The sequence below is a fragment of the Humulus lupulus genome, chromosome 6, assembly GCF_963169125.1.
Source record: "Humulus lupulus chromosome 6, drHumLupu1.1, whole genome shotgun sequence".
Taxonomy (NCBI): Eukaryota; Viridiplantae; Streptophyta; class Magnoliopsida; order Rosales; family Cannabaceae; genus Humulus; species Humulus lupulus.
This window is the reverse complement of record NC_084798.1, coordinates 150384219-150398178: the sequence shown is the minus strand read 5'-3', so window position 1 is coordinate 150398178 and position 13960 is coordinate 150384219. Positions and strand designations below refer to the sequence as shown.

Genomic DNA, 13960 nt, shown 5'->3' with positions numbered 1-13960 from the left:
TCATAGCATGCGGGTTACAATGACATATATGAAAGGGTTACATCTAATTGGGAGGTTACCCGGGTAGCCTCTTTGATTCCTATCTACTAAGTTAACATAACAGGGAACAAACTAAACATAGGTCTTCTTTGCATCAGGTACAGAAGTCTCACTGATAGTATTTCTTGAGGTGTTCCGCATTCCATGCTCAAGGTATGATGGTGTTATCCATGCAGACCAGTTTGTAGGTGTTTGGTGGTATGCATTGAACGACCTGGTAGGGTCCTTCCCAGTTTTCCCCTAGTACTCTCGCCCCCGGGTCTCGCATGTTGGGGAGTAATTTTCTCAATACCAAGTCTCCTACCCTGAACATTCTCTCTCACACCCTTGAGTTGTAGTACCTCGCTGCTCGTTGCTGATATGTGACAAACCTTAGTTGTGCCCTTTCTCTCTTGGCTTCCAACAGATCCTAATTCCTGACCAATGCTGCGATATTAGCCTGGTCATCATATGCTTGTGTGCGAATGGAGTTAATCTTCATTTCTATCAGAAGGACAACTTAGCAGCCGTAGGCCAAGGCGAAAGGTGTCTCCCCAGTGGTGGAACGAGGGGTGGTCCTGTAGGCCCAGAGTACATTGGGGAGTTCCTCGACCTAGGCCCCTTTCAACTTTTCCAACTTTGTTTTCAAGTTCCTTTTTAGGATCTTGTTGATGGCCTCTACTTGTCCATTGACTTGTGGGTGCACTACAGCAGAGAAACTCCTCTTGATTCCTTTTTCCTTGCAGTATCCCTCGAACATTCCTCCTTCAAATTGTGTTCCATTTTCGGAGACAATCTTATATGGTACTCCAAATCTGTAGACGATATACTTATTGACAAAGGTGTCGATTTGCTTAGCCGTTATGTTGACTAAAGGCTCTGCTTCCACCCACTTAGTGAAATAATCGACTGCTACCACCGTGTATTTAGCTCCTCCCCTCCCTATTGGCAACGCTCCAATCAAGTCAGTTCCCCACACAGCGAAGGGCCACAGAATGGTGATGTTCACCAGCTCATTTGGTGACTGTCAGGGGTAATTTGCATGTCTCTGACACTTGTCACACCTTCTCGCAAAGTCGCTTGCGTCCTTCTCCATGGTAGGCCATTAATACCCCTAACGGATGGCCTTTTTTTTTTCCCTGGACTGCCCCCAGCATGATTTCCACATTCCCCTTCATGTATCTCTTGTAAAAATTTTAAAGCCTCTCCCTTATCTACGCACCGTAGGAGCGGGGTAGAGAAGCCTCTCTTATATAAGGCTCCATCAACTAGGGTGTACTGAGCGGCTTTGTAAGTCAGTTTACGGGCATCTTTTTTGTCCAAAGGCAAGGTCCCATCATTTAAGTACCTCACGATGGGTGCAAACCATGACTCCTCAGTGCTATTGACCATGTTGATCCTTTCTTCTGCTATGCTTGGCTTGGGGAGGTATTCGACCGGGATGGACTCAAGAGTGTCTTCGTCTCATGTGGAGGCGAGTTTCGCGAGTGCATCGACGTTTGTGTTCTGCTCCCTTAGGATCTATTCTATGGTGTATTTTTTTAACTGATCCAAATAGCCCTTCACCTTGGCGAGATATGCAGCCAATTTTGGACCTCTAGCATGGTATTCACCCTTCACCTGAAACACTACTAGCTGTGAGTCACTAAAGACATGCAAATGGGTTACCTTTAACTCCCTAGCTAGCCGCAAGCTGGCCAACAACGGCTCGTACTATTCCTCATTGTTGGAAGCTTCGAATCTAAATCTCAAGGCATAATACATCTTGTGCCCCTCAGGTCTCATCATCACTATGCCAGCGTCGACTCCTCCTTCGTTAGATGCCCCATCTACATGGAGGCTCCATTCTTCAGGGTGCTTTTCCTCGTCATGCATCGGTTCGTTCTCTTCTATTTCTCCCTCCTCATGGGGTCGGTATGCAAACTCGACTATAAAATCTGCAAGTACCTGCCCGTTGACTGAGATCCTTGGGGTGTAAGTGATGTTGAATCGACTCAATTCAATCGACCATTTTAACAACCTTCCCGAAGTCTCCGGCTTGTGTAAGACTTGACGCAGAGGGGTTTTTGTGAGCACCTGGATAGCATGAGCATGAAAATAGGGCCTCAACTTTCGAGAAGCCACTACCAAGGCATATGCTAACTTCTCTATTTCTGGGTTCCGGGCTTCTGCGTCTATTAACCGTTTGCTAACATAGTACACGGGCTGCTGGTGCTTCTTTTATCCTTTGACCAAGGCGACGCTTATAGCATGCTCTGATGCAGCCAGATACAAATACAACTTCTCCCCTTTTTCTGGCTTGGCCAAAAGGGGTGGTTTTCCAAGGTGTTCCTTTAGCTTGGTGAAGGCATCCTGGCATTCATCATCCCAAGTGAACTTTTTGTTCCCTTTTAGGATGTTGAAGAAAGGGAGGCATTTGTCAGTAGACCTGGAGATGAACCTATTGAGGGCTGCTACTCTCCAGGTTAAGCACTGCACCTCCTTTTTGCTTCGTGGTGGGCTCATTTCCAGCAATGCCTTGATTTTTTCAGGGTTAGCCTCAATACCTCGGGAATTCACCATAAAACCCAGGAACTTTCCTGATGAAACTTCGAAGGTGCACTTGAGCGGGTTTAGCTTCATTCTAAACTTTCGAAGGGTGTCGAACATTTCCATGAGATCGTTGGTGAGCTCTCCCGCCTTCTTTGTCTTTACCAGCATATCGTCCACGTATACTTCCATATTCCTTCCTATTTGATTTGCAAACATTTTATTCACCAGCCTTTGATAAGTAGCACCTATGTTTTAAAACCAAAAGGCATCACTTTGTAGCAATACAGTCCCTTGTCTATTATGAACGAAGTGTGCTCTTCATCAGCCGAGTTCATGGGTATTTGGTTGTACCTTGAATATGCATCCATGAAGCTAAGTAGTTCGTGCCCCGCTGTGGCGTCTACTAACTGGTCTATCCTAGGAAGCAGGAAGTTGTCCTTAGGGGAGGCCTTATTGGGGTTAGTAAAGTCCACACAAGTCCTCCACTTTCCGTTGGGCTTCGGGACTAGCATTGGGTTTGATACCCATAGTGGGTAAAATTTCTCTCGGATAAACCCATTTTCCTTCAACTTGTCAACCTCCTCTTTTAGGGACGCGTATATCTCTGGGTCCAGTGCTCTCCTTTTCTGCCTCACAAGCCTTGCTTTTGGGTCGATGTTTAGGTGGTGGCACATGACCGCTGGGTCTATCCCTACCATGTCCTCGTGACTCCAGGCGAATACGTTGAGGTTGGCTTTTAAGAATTCTACTAGCTTCTCCTTCACAACACCAATAAGGTTTTTTCCTACCTTCAACTTTCTTAATGACTCGTTCATGACCGTGAATTCCTCTAACTCCTCTACTTGTTCAGCTCTGGGTTCTTCTGCGACTCGTGGGTTTAACTCATGCGGGTTCGCACGTTCATGCACAACCATTGCCATAGGCGTCGATGGCTTTGTGGCCGTGCGGTGGGATGTGTCATAGCATACCCTCGCTTCCTTTTGCTCTCCTTTGATGCATGCTATTCCCCTGGGAGTTGGGAATTTCATAGCTAAGTGGTACACAGAAGTTATCGCCTTCAATTCTCTTAGGGAAGGTCTCCCTAATACCGCATTGAAAGATGAGGTGCAATCTACCACAACAAAGTTTGCCATTATGGTGGTTTGTCTGGGCTGTTCTCCCATAGTGAGGGCTAACTCAATTGCCCCTAGGGGCTGTATTGAATCTCCCGTAAATCCATACAAGGAGGTATTGCAAGGCTATAGGTGCCGGATGTTTAGTCTCATCTTCCTCAAAGCTGGGCGATATAAGATGTCCACGAAGCTTCAGTTATCCCCCAAGACTTGATGCACCCTTTTGTTTGAAAGCTGGATAGTCAACACTAGGGGCTCATTATGGGGGAAATGTACACCCCAAGCGTCTTCCTCAGTGAAGGTTATTTAGTCATTTTCACCCTTAAAACTCTTTGGGGGGCATTGTTCCAAACTTAAGACGCACGGTGGTGGACTTCGTCTGGCCTCCTTGACATATTTATCTTGCCCCTTCCTTCATTCGCCTCCGAATCCTGGCCCTCCAAAAATGGTCCTGACCTCTCCTTGTATTTCTGGGGCCACCTCTCATGCCCACGGCGAGGATGCTCCTACTTCCGGCCTTTGGCTCTCCTTGTGGACATATCTGCCCAAATGTCCTCTGCATATAAGCTCCTCAATTTCTACTTTTAAATGGTTGCATTCCGCAGTGGTGTGGCCGATATCTTTGTGATACTAGAAATATTTCCTAGGGTCTCTTTTGGACCGGTCTTTTTTCATTGGCGGGGGACTTTTGAAAGGGACCTGGTTTTCATTCGTGACGAAAATATGTTCTCTAGCGTGGGTGAGGTCAGTATAAAAGGTGTAAGGGTCCTGCCTGCGCTCATCAGTGCACTGGGGCTTTCGAGGCCAATCATCCCTTGTTCCTTCATAGGGTTTTGGTGGGGACTGGCCTTTTCTAGCCTTAAGGCTCTCGTGACCATATTCTACGCGAATCTATTTCTGTGCCCGCTCATAGAAGTCCTCCAAATCTGTGACCTCCCTTTTGAGCATGTTATCCCATAACTTGCTTCCCGGGCGCACTCCGGCTGTGATGGCCATTTTTAGCTCTCTACGAGTTAAACTCCCTAATTTGGTCGCCTCCATATTGAACCTGTGAATGTAGCTCTTTAGACTCTCATTTTGTCCTTGCTTTACGTTAGCGAGGCTGGTGCCCGACATCATGTAGTCTCGCACGGCATGGTGTTTTGGAGAAATTCATCAAAAAATTGCTGTCAAGATCTGATGAACCCTGGTCTAAGTCTTTTGAACCATTTGTATGCAGGTCCTTTAAATGTGACAACGAAGCAATGGCATCTAGCCCCGAGGTTGTGACTTTCCCTTCATAGGAATGTTGTAGCATTCTCTGGAAGCAAGCTGGTCTCCTCTTACTGTGCATATCCCCGAGGTTGAGGGGAACTTCATTGCCAGGTGTTGGATCAAGGTGATGGCTTCAAAAGCCATCAGCGCGAGTCGTCCCAAAATCACGTTACATGCAGTCAGACAATTAATTACTATGAAGTCAAGTGTTTTAGAGACAGTTCGTGACTTTTCTCACAATGTAACAACCAGTCCAATCGTCTCTATGGCCGCCATTCCTTCACCTAAAAATCATACCTCTTTTAGGCCCCGTTGCTCGTGCTCGCCAAATGAAGTCCTCCGAAAATAGTAGTTATATCTCCTCCTACTTTCGAGAGAGGGTTGACCTGATTCATCTGAGCTCCAGGATGACCTATCGGGGCTTCCAGAGTTGGATGAGGATAATGCTTGGCAGGTTCATTGGGAGTTACCTCATTTCAAGCATACTAGGCTAATGGACTAGCCTGAATGAGAGTCTCAATCTCATCCTTCAGCAGTCGGCAATCATAGGTGCTATGAAAGATGTCATTCTGGTATCGGCAAAATTTTGAGGGGTCTCTCTTTGCCCCCTGATGCCTTAAAGGATCTGGCTTCTTCCATGGGAGGCAATTAGAATTTGTCTGGAAGATATGTTCCTGGGTATCTATTAGGTCATTGAAGGTGGCATAAAGGGGCTTGAATTTATCCATAAACTTATTCTTCTCCGTGCCGTTTTGTTCGCCCTCACCGTTCCCCTTTCTCTTGTTGTTTCCCACTTGGTAATTTTGGGTAACAAGTTTAGTCGTAGCTGCAACATCTGTCACCACTCTAGCAGGTTGGATAGGGCTTGGCTAGTTCCTGCAATAGCAGATCGCACCTCTTCCAAGTTTATCCACTCGTGATCTCAGGCCAAGAACTCATCTACACTTTAACTCATTTTTATTGGAGTTCTTTCCATAGGTCGCCTCCCTCTAGGAATCCTGTCCTCATCGCCATGAGCTTGGAGCTATCATCAACATCCCTAGCTCGTGCTACAACATTGGCGAATCTGCTCAGATATGCTTTCAGTGATTCACCAGGTTGTTGTCTTACATTGGCCAATAAATCGGCCTCTACACGAGCTGCCTGTGAAGCTCAAAATTCTCTCTGAACTTGTAAGACAACTTCTTCCATGAGCTTATCGAATGCTTCTTATATTGTTTAAACCATTGTCTGGCAGGTCCGAATAGAGTTGTGGGGAACAAGATACACCTTAGATCGAGACCGTCATTGTGAGCCATCATCATTGTGTTGAACATCCCGAGGTGATCAAATGGATTTGTGTTTCCATCAAATGTCTTCATGTTTAGCATCCTAAAGTCAATAGGATACATAGTTCCTGCAATGTTAGGAGTGAAAGGTTCGTGCTCTTCTGAGTCGCAATCATCAACCCCCTTTCCAGATAAGAGCCTCTTCATCTATTCCTCCATGAAGGCCAGTCACTCAAGGGTAGGTCCTTGGTCTCTAGGTTAGCTAGGGGCTATTCAGTAGCTCCCATCCTATTGTACGTGTTTGACGTGTTGTTGTCCTTCCAAGTTCGAGCTTGGATAGGTGGGACATTCCCATTATCGTGTACGATAGACGGACCTCCCTCATGTCGAGTATAACAAACATGCTCGTTTTGAGCTAGATAACTTTTTTGTGAGTTCAAATGATCGCGCAGGTCAGGCTGTAGATCATACCGCAGACTTTGCGCTGAGCTGAGGTGATTCCTCAAGTCCCTCTCAGAATTGCCGCCATGCTGGCCCCCCATCTTATAACTTCCATTTGCAAAACTTACGACCCGCGGCGTAGATTGAGGAACTGGATTCTCAACACGTGCTAGTGGGGCGTAAATATCTACTGATGGGGGAGGATTTCTCCTACTTATCCTACAAACTGGAGCATCTCGTTGGGGGAGAGGTGGTGTTGGAATCTAACCGGTGATGGAGAATGCCTTATTAGCGAGGCTATCCTCTTTTCATCAGGACGAACTAAATTAGCCCGCCTTGGCTCTACCCCACTGTCCTGAGTTCTCTGTGCCTGGGGTTCTGATCGCGGCACAGGAGGATTCGTTGGAGCGTTTTGCCTTCATGAACTTGTCCCAGCCCGCCTTGGTCGGTTGTTGTGGGCACTCCTAGGAATCTGTTAAGAAGGGACAGAGTTGGGGGTCGCAGTTTTGACCGATCGACTGACATGCTAATGATGAACCCATTGATGAACAGTGGCCTGAGCACTTTGGTGGTTTTGCTCTGAAGGTACAGAGCTTGGAGTGGCGGTCCTGATAGAACGACTAGGTTTAGACCGATTATTCCTGTGGGACTTATGAGACCCACTTTTCCTCTTTCTGACAGAAACGTCAGCTGTAAGAGGCGTAATCGAGCCAAGACCTCCTCGATCTGTCTGGTTTCCCTAGCAAGGTGGCTCCTTAATTGGGCGTTTTCCATTTCGACAATAGTCAAATATCCTATATTAGGATTTGGTGGAAGTGATGCTAAACTCCCACCGTCTTCCTGACCCATCGGTTGCTTTCCACGATATTGTTGAACATCTAGGCCCATTTCAGCGAGAACAATAGTATGATGGGCCTCCTGCCCACCAGGCTGTTCCATCTCATTGTCGTGCATTGATCAAGTGGGCACCATGATAAATTTCTACTGAAACTTGTGAAGCACTAATTTCCTCACAACGAAATCACCAAGTTGTTGACACGGTTTTTCGCCAACGGTAGATTAAGAAATCTAATAGGGTTATTAGTTCTAAATTGTAAACCATAATGAGTAATAAGAACCCTCTTGTACACACAATTTTTATGTGGCTCAGTGGTTAATCCATCTAGTCCATGAGACAATACTATTGCTTTTATCTCGAAATTTTTGCAGAGTTTCAGTATTAAAAAAAGGTCGTCCCATTCCCTATCCATTATCCTTGATATTTATAGGGGAATTTCCTGGATAGGTTTAGGTAACTGTGTGAATAAATAAGGGATACATTTAATACAGATGATTCCCATTTACATTCGGATATGATTTGATAACATAATAGAATATACTACTGCTATCTCAGATAATATATGATAGATATGCAATACAACCTGGGAATTAATGAGCGTACAAAAAGCCTCCGAATCTCTTGGGATCCTTCAGTATGAGTTCTGACATGGTTTCCACGAGCTGGCCGGTGTTTAAGGACTATCTGAACCTTAGTTCGTATTATGCTCAGAGCACCCAAATGTGGATCTGACCACTATAAGTCTCGAACTGAATTGTTATCCTAAGATGCGGTCTGATAGCAACATGTTCGTCATGCATGAACTGGATTGAGTCTCGAGCTGCTCAAATCATTGTTAACCAGATATCTTACATGGCTATTTTTCCACATATTCATCTACTAGTTGTACCTTAGCTAAGTAATTGAACTCATGCTAATTTTAGGGTACAACAACCTTCATGATCAAGCGAACAGACTCTTTTTCCTTCATGGTCAAGTGAACCGACTCTTATTCATGAGATTTTGATCTATTCTAATCTCATTTTTATAGTAGGGCGAACAAAACTCTCTTTTGATTTTTTTATTTTTTTGTAGAAAATCTATTCTTAGGTTCTCTCCTATAATGTATGTAACCCCCAAGTGATTGAGGAATCTTTGTACTTGATCACTTGTTACATCATGCTTAGGCACATATAAATGTTCTGCTAGTTTATAGTAAGCCACGAGTAGCTAGCATAATTATTTTATCAACACTTTAGGCCAACAGAATCACTTTGCTCACTTCATGTATGTAGCATAGGCGAACAAGCTATAAAATGCGAACAAGTTCCATGTTGGTACATTTGCTTGTACTTCTGAAGTTTTTGTTCGCCCAATGTAGAAGAATAGTATTGCCAGATTGCCTTTCATGGTTTCCGAGCTCTTCTTTTCCTGTTCGTTTTTATGACATGCAAATCGGCGAACAGATTGAAAAAAAAAGAGTAATTTCTTTATGAAGACCCATGGGCGAGCAGGCTTCTCTTTATAGGAGCAGAGTTGAAGGTTACTCCTCCATCTGGTGGGCGATCAATTTTGAAGTTTTCCTCTTTTCTGATAGTGATCAGATTGTGATGTTATCTTCTTACTAACATCAAGCAGAATTTGAAGTTATCCTCAATCACATCTCAAGGTTGTCTTCTTTTCTGAGGATGCTTCTAAGGTGATTTTATCTTCTTGGTTCGAGCCTGGTTAAACCAAGATTAGGTTTTTGCTTAACAACTACATGTTAGTATTCAAGTCGTGTACCTGGTTAGTACCAAGATTTTATAGCTTAGTAGCTTACCTATTATTATTCAAGCCTTGTACCTGGTTAGGACTAGTGTTTTATAGCTTAATATCTTACTTGTTATTATTCAGTCCTTGTGCCTGGTTAGGACATAGATTATATAGCTTTGATTTTTTCATGTTAGTTTCTTAAGTTTCTTTGGAATCATATGATAACCCGAGTTATTGTACTAGCTCAATTTTTATTTCCAAATTTCAATTTTATTCTAACTTGAATTTTTCAAAGTTTGACTGTGTTATTTTAACTTCCAAGTACATATACTTGTTTCGTTAATTCTCACAATCATCTTGCATACTTATTTAAACATATAAGTATGATGACCTTATAACTACTCACAACTCATACTCCTTTATTCATAGAAGCATGGTAGGGTTAAAATATTACTTACAATTTTGTTGCACAAAAAAATTGTAATATTGTGTCTTTTGATACTCAGTTATCTCCACCCTTCAATTTTTTTCCAAAAGTTCAAGACAACTTTTAATTAAAAAAAGTTGTGTAGATTTTCTCCGAGCTCATGGTATGGGTATATCCAACACGCATATGCCCCCAAGCAACCACGTTATAAATCTTAGGCTAATTTTTCCTTGGGTTCGAGCTAGTTTTATAATGTAGAATTAAAAGTTGTCGTCTATCCTGATTATAATCAGAATTCAAGGTTATCTTCTTTTCTGATAATGATCAGAATTCGAAGTAGTCCTCTTTCATAATTAAGATCAAAATTCGAGGTTATCTTCTTTTTTGATCATGATCTCTTTATGAAGAAGTCTTTAAACAGTGATCCCTTTGAGAAGTGATCATTGTTCATACCCCTAGTGTAATGCCCTACTTCCCTAGAGCTATTACCTTGTGATTATAAAATGTGTCATTAGCTCGCTAATCGAGGTTTTAGACTAAAAAGTGTAATTAATCAGAATAAAGACTCGTAAAATGAAACTTTAATGTAAAAGGTTTGGACATTCATTAAACTTGTAAAAGTGTTACATAAGGATCCCAAAACATTGTTTCAAGATGTATTTACAACTCAAAAGTTAAGGTATAGTCAACCGAAGCGACAAAATCAAATGTTTGTACAATGTTCCTCAAAACTATCCCAGCCATGGTGACTGGGCAGGCCAAACATGTACGCGCCGCTCCATGCCCTCCAACGCATGCTTGGTCAGTCTTTCCCTTGCCCTTACCTACACCATAGAGCACCTGTGAGCCAAGGCCCAACATGAAAAATCCACATACATAGCATATAACAAATCATTCCATTAAATGCATAACTTTCAACCGATAACACTAACTATTCAGATAGCGGCCTATGTCGACCCAAGTGCATTACCAGGTACCGGGTTCACATTCTTCACCGAATGGGTAAGTACAACACCCTAGATGGCCATGCCATGGTGGCTTGCATTCAACATGCTTGTTTCCGTTCGGCCTGCATTCAACATGCTTATCATCGATCCCGGCCTTCGCCGTTCCCATCCTTCGTCGATCTTGGCCTTCGCCGATCAGTCCTAATCACACAAACATGGTTGATAAGGTCATTTTTGTATTAATATTTGATAAGTTTTTCCATCCTTAGATGGAGTTATGATAGCATTTTTAGTATGTTTTAACTTAGTTTCGTGACTCTACAACATATTTTCTACATTGCATTTATGATGATAAATTTGACATTTTGATGGCAACTGTAGTTTATAAATCATATGTTGAAAAAAAAAAGACTCGCTGAGATGAGGTTAAAATGAAGTTTTAGGAGCATTCCAGGCTTTTGGGATTGAAATGTTGAAGTGGTGGCAACGTACAAGCTATCTAAGGTTGAGAATGGAAGAAATTGAAGATAGGTCATGACCCGTAAAATTCAGGCTGCAACACTTTAATTGGAATTTACGTTTTAGATTTTATGTTCCAGACAGGCCACTGCCTAGATTTTTTAGGCTGCTGCCTGTTGTGTGTAAAAGTGGGGTTGGGCCGCTGTCCAGTTTTTTCAGGCCGCGACCTGCGTGACAGATTTTGTGCATATTTTGTTTTAGGCCGCGACATATTTTGTGAATTATATGCTTCATTAATTTATTGCCTAGATTAACTTGTCTCCATAACACTTAATGCTTTACCTAAATCAAATAGATTGTATGCTTCATAGATTTATTGCTTAGCTAAAAAAGTTAATTATTGAGCGCTTCGCCTTATTACTTGTAATAGGGAGACTGGGATAATTGTCTGCTTCAGCGTTATCTGTATGGTTAATAATTTAATTGAAAAATTGGAATAATATTTATTATTAGTGATTGGGAATGATTGCTGAGGGTGGAAAGTAACCTTTAACTGTTTCTTAATATCGTAATATCAATCTTTATTTGCTTTCTAGTTTATGTCATTAAATTTTGAGTTCAAAATCTAAATCCCACTTTTCAGTTTTAGTGCTAATTATTGAATAATAAAGTGAACGATAGTCCTCGTGGGTTCGACCTGTTCTTGCTATTATACTAAAATAATTGGAAGTATTGAAAGAAAAATAATTGTTAAATTTGTTGTGGTATATGACATGCATCAAATTTTTGGCGCCATTGCCGAGGACTATTGTAAGTTGTTTTTTTATTATTCAATTTAATTAGCTAGATACTCACTAGTTTTATTTTTTTTATTGTAGGTGTATATGTCTGGCGACGATACTAAAGAAAGACTACAAGTCATAATGCAATACCTTGAGACATCGCTGTCCCGCTCTTCAAGGACTATGACTGATAATCCACTCTTTCAACTTCCAAGAAAGTCAATCCAGTACAAATACCATTACCATCTCACGACGATTCCGACTTAGAAACATCAGTTAAGTCTCAGATGGCTCTAGAAAGGACATTGAAAGAGTTGGTAGCACCGAATATAGATTATCAACCTCTGTGTATTCAATGTCTGGCATTGGACGTTAACTTTGAACTCAAGTCGGGCCTCATACATTTATTACAATCTTTCTATGGGCTACCAGGAGAGGACCCAAACAAGCATCTGATAGAGTTTCACATAGTCTGCCCTGGTATGAAACCAACGTTAGTAACTGAAGAGCCAATTAAATTAAGTGCATTTCCATTTTCTTTGAAGGATGGTGCAAAGGAATGGCTATACTACCTTCCTCCTGGAACTGTTAATACCTGGAATGAAATGAAGACAATGATCTTGGAGCGTTACTTCCCAGCATCTAAGGTTGGTAGTATAAGGAAGCAAATCTGTGGCATTCGCCAACAGACTGGGGAGTCATTATATGAGTATTGGGAGAGATTTAAGTGGTTTTGTGCTAGTTTCCCTCATCATCAGATAAGTGAACAACTACTAATCGAATACTTTTATGAAGGACTACAGCCATTATATATGAGTATGATTGATGCAGCCTGTGGGGAGGGGGGCACTAGTTGATAATATTCTTGTGGCAGCTAGGAGCTTGATTTCTAATATGGTTGCTAACTCAAAACAATTTGGCATTCGCCAAGATCCTACTCCACCACCCAAATCAGCTAATGAAGTCAGCACTTGTAATGCTAATCAGCTTGGTCAACTATTGGCTCAATTAACTAAAGTGGTACAACAACTTGCTTTAGGCCAACAGGTGTGGCCATGTGGAATCTGTCAGGTTGTGGGCATGCTACCGATACATTCCCTACTCTATTTGAGGGAGAGACTGAGGGTGTTAATGCTGTAGGAAATTTCCCAGGTCAATTACGCTAGATGTACAATGAACCCTTTTCACAAACTTATAATCCTGGCTAGCCTGATCATCCAAATCTTCGTTATGGGAATCAACAAGTTGCTCCAAAGTCTACACCAGCAAGACCACCTGGTTTCACTTTTCAACAGCGGTCTCAACATAATTTTGTACCTAGACCATCACAAGCACCGCAAGCTGCTCCACCACAAAGTGCCAAACCCTATACTAAGGATTTAATCAATGCAATTGCTACAAATACTCTTCAGTTTCAGCAAACTACCCAAGCTTCAATCAAAATTTTGGAGAATTAGGTGGGACAACTAGCAGCATCATATAATAGTTTGGAAGCTAATCTGTCTAATAAATAGCCTTCACAACCTGAGGTGAATCCCAAGGAGAATGCTAGTGCAGTAACGTTGAGAAGCAAGATGCAATATGATCCACCTAGTCCTCCAATGTGTAGTAAATTTTCATCCAAGCCACAAGTTGATACTGAAGAAGACTAAAAGGAAGAGGTTGACCAGGAAATTCTTGATACATTCCGCAACGTAGAAGTGAATATTCGTCTTCTTGATTCTATTAAACAAGTGTCGTGCTATGCCAAGTTTTTGAAAGAGTTGTGCACTAATAAGCATAAGTTGAGATGTAATGAAAAAGTTAGTGTGGGGGAGAATGTTTCTACAGTTCTTGAAAAGAAGCTTCCACCAAAGTGTAAGGATCCTGATACCTTTTCTATCCCTTGCAGTTTTGGTAATAAAAGAATTGAGCATTGTATGCTGGATTTGGGAGCCTCTATAAATGTCATGCCACTCTCCATTTACGCTTCATTGAATCTCGGTTCACTTGAAGAAACAGGGGTGATTATTCAACTTGCTGATAGGTCGAATGGTTATCCCAGGGGTGTAATGGAAGATGTTTTAGTTCAAGTGAATGAATTGGTGTTTCCAGCAGATTTTTATGTTCTTGATATGGAAGATGAATCTATTCCATGCTCCACTCCAA

At 42.2% G+C, this 13960-nt stretch overlaps 1 non-coding gene across 1 annotated transcript; it reads right to left on the bottom strand.

Annotated features, from left to right (window-relative positions):
• Positions 1 to 12465: 12465 nt before the first annotated feature.
• Positions 12466 to 12572, bottom strand: LOC133787779 (small nucleolar RNA R71). Its single transcript, XR_009872780.1, has one exon. It is a non-coding gene; the product is annotated as a small nucleolar RNA R71 (small nucleolar RNA).
• Positions 12573 to 13960: the final 1388 nt, after the last annotated feature.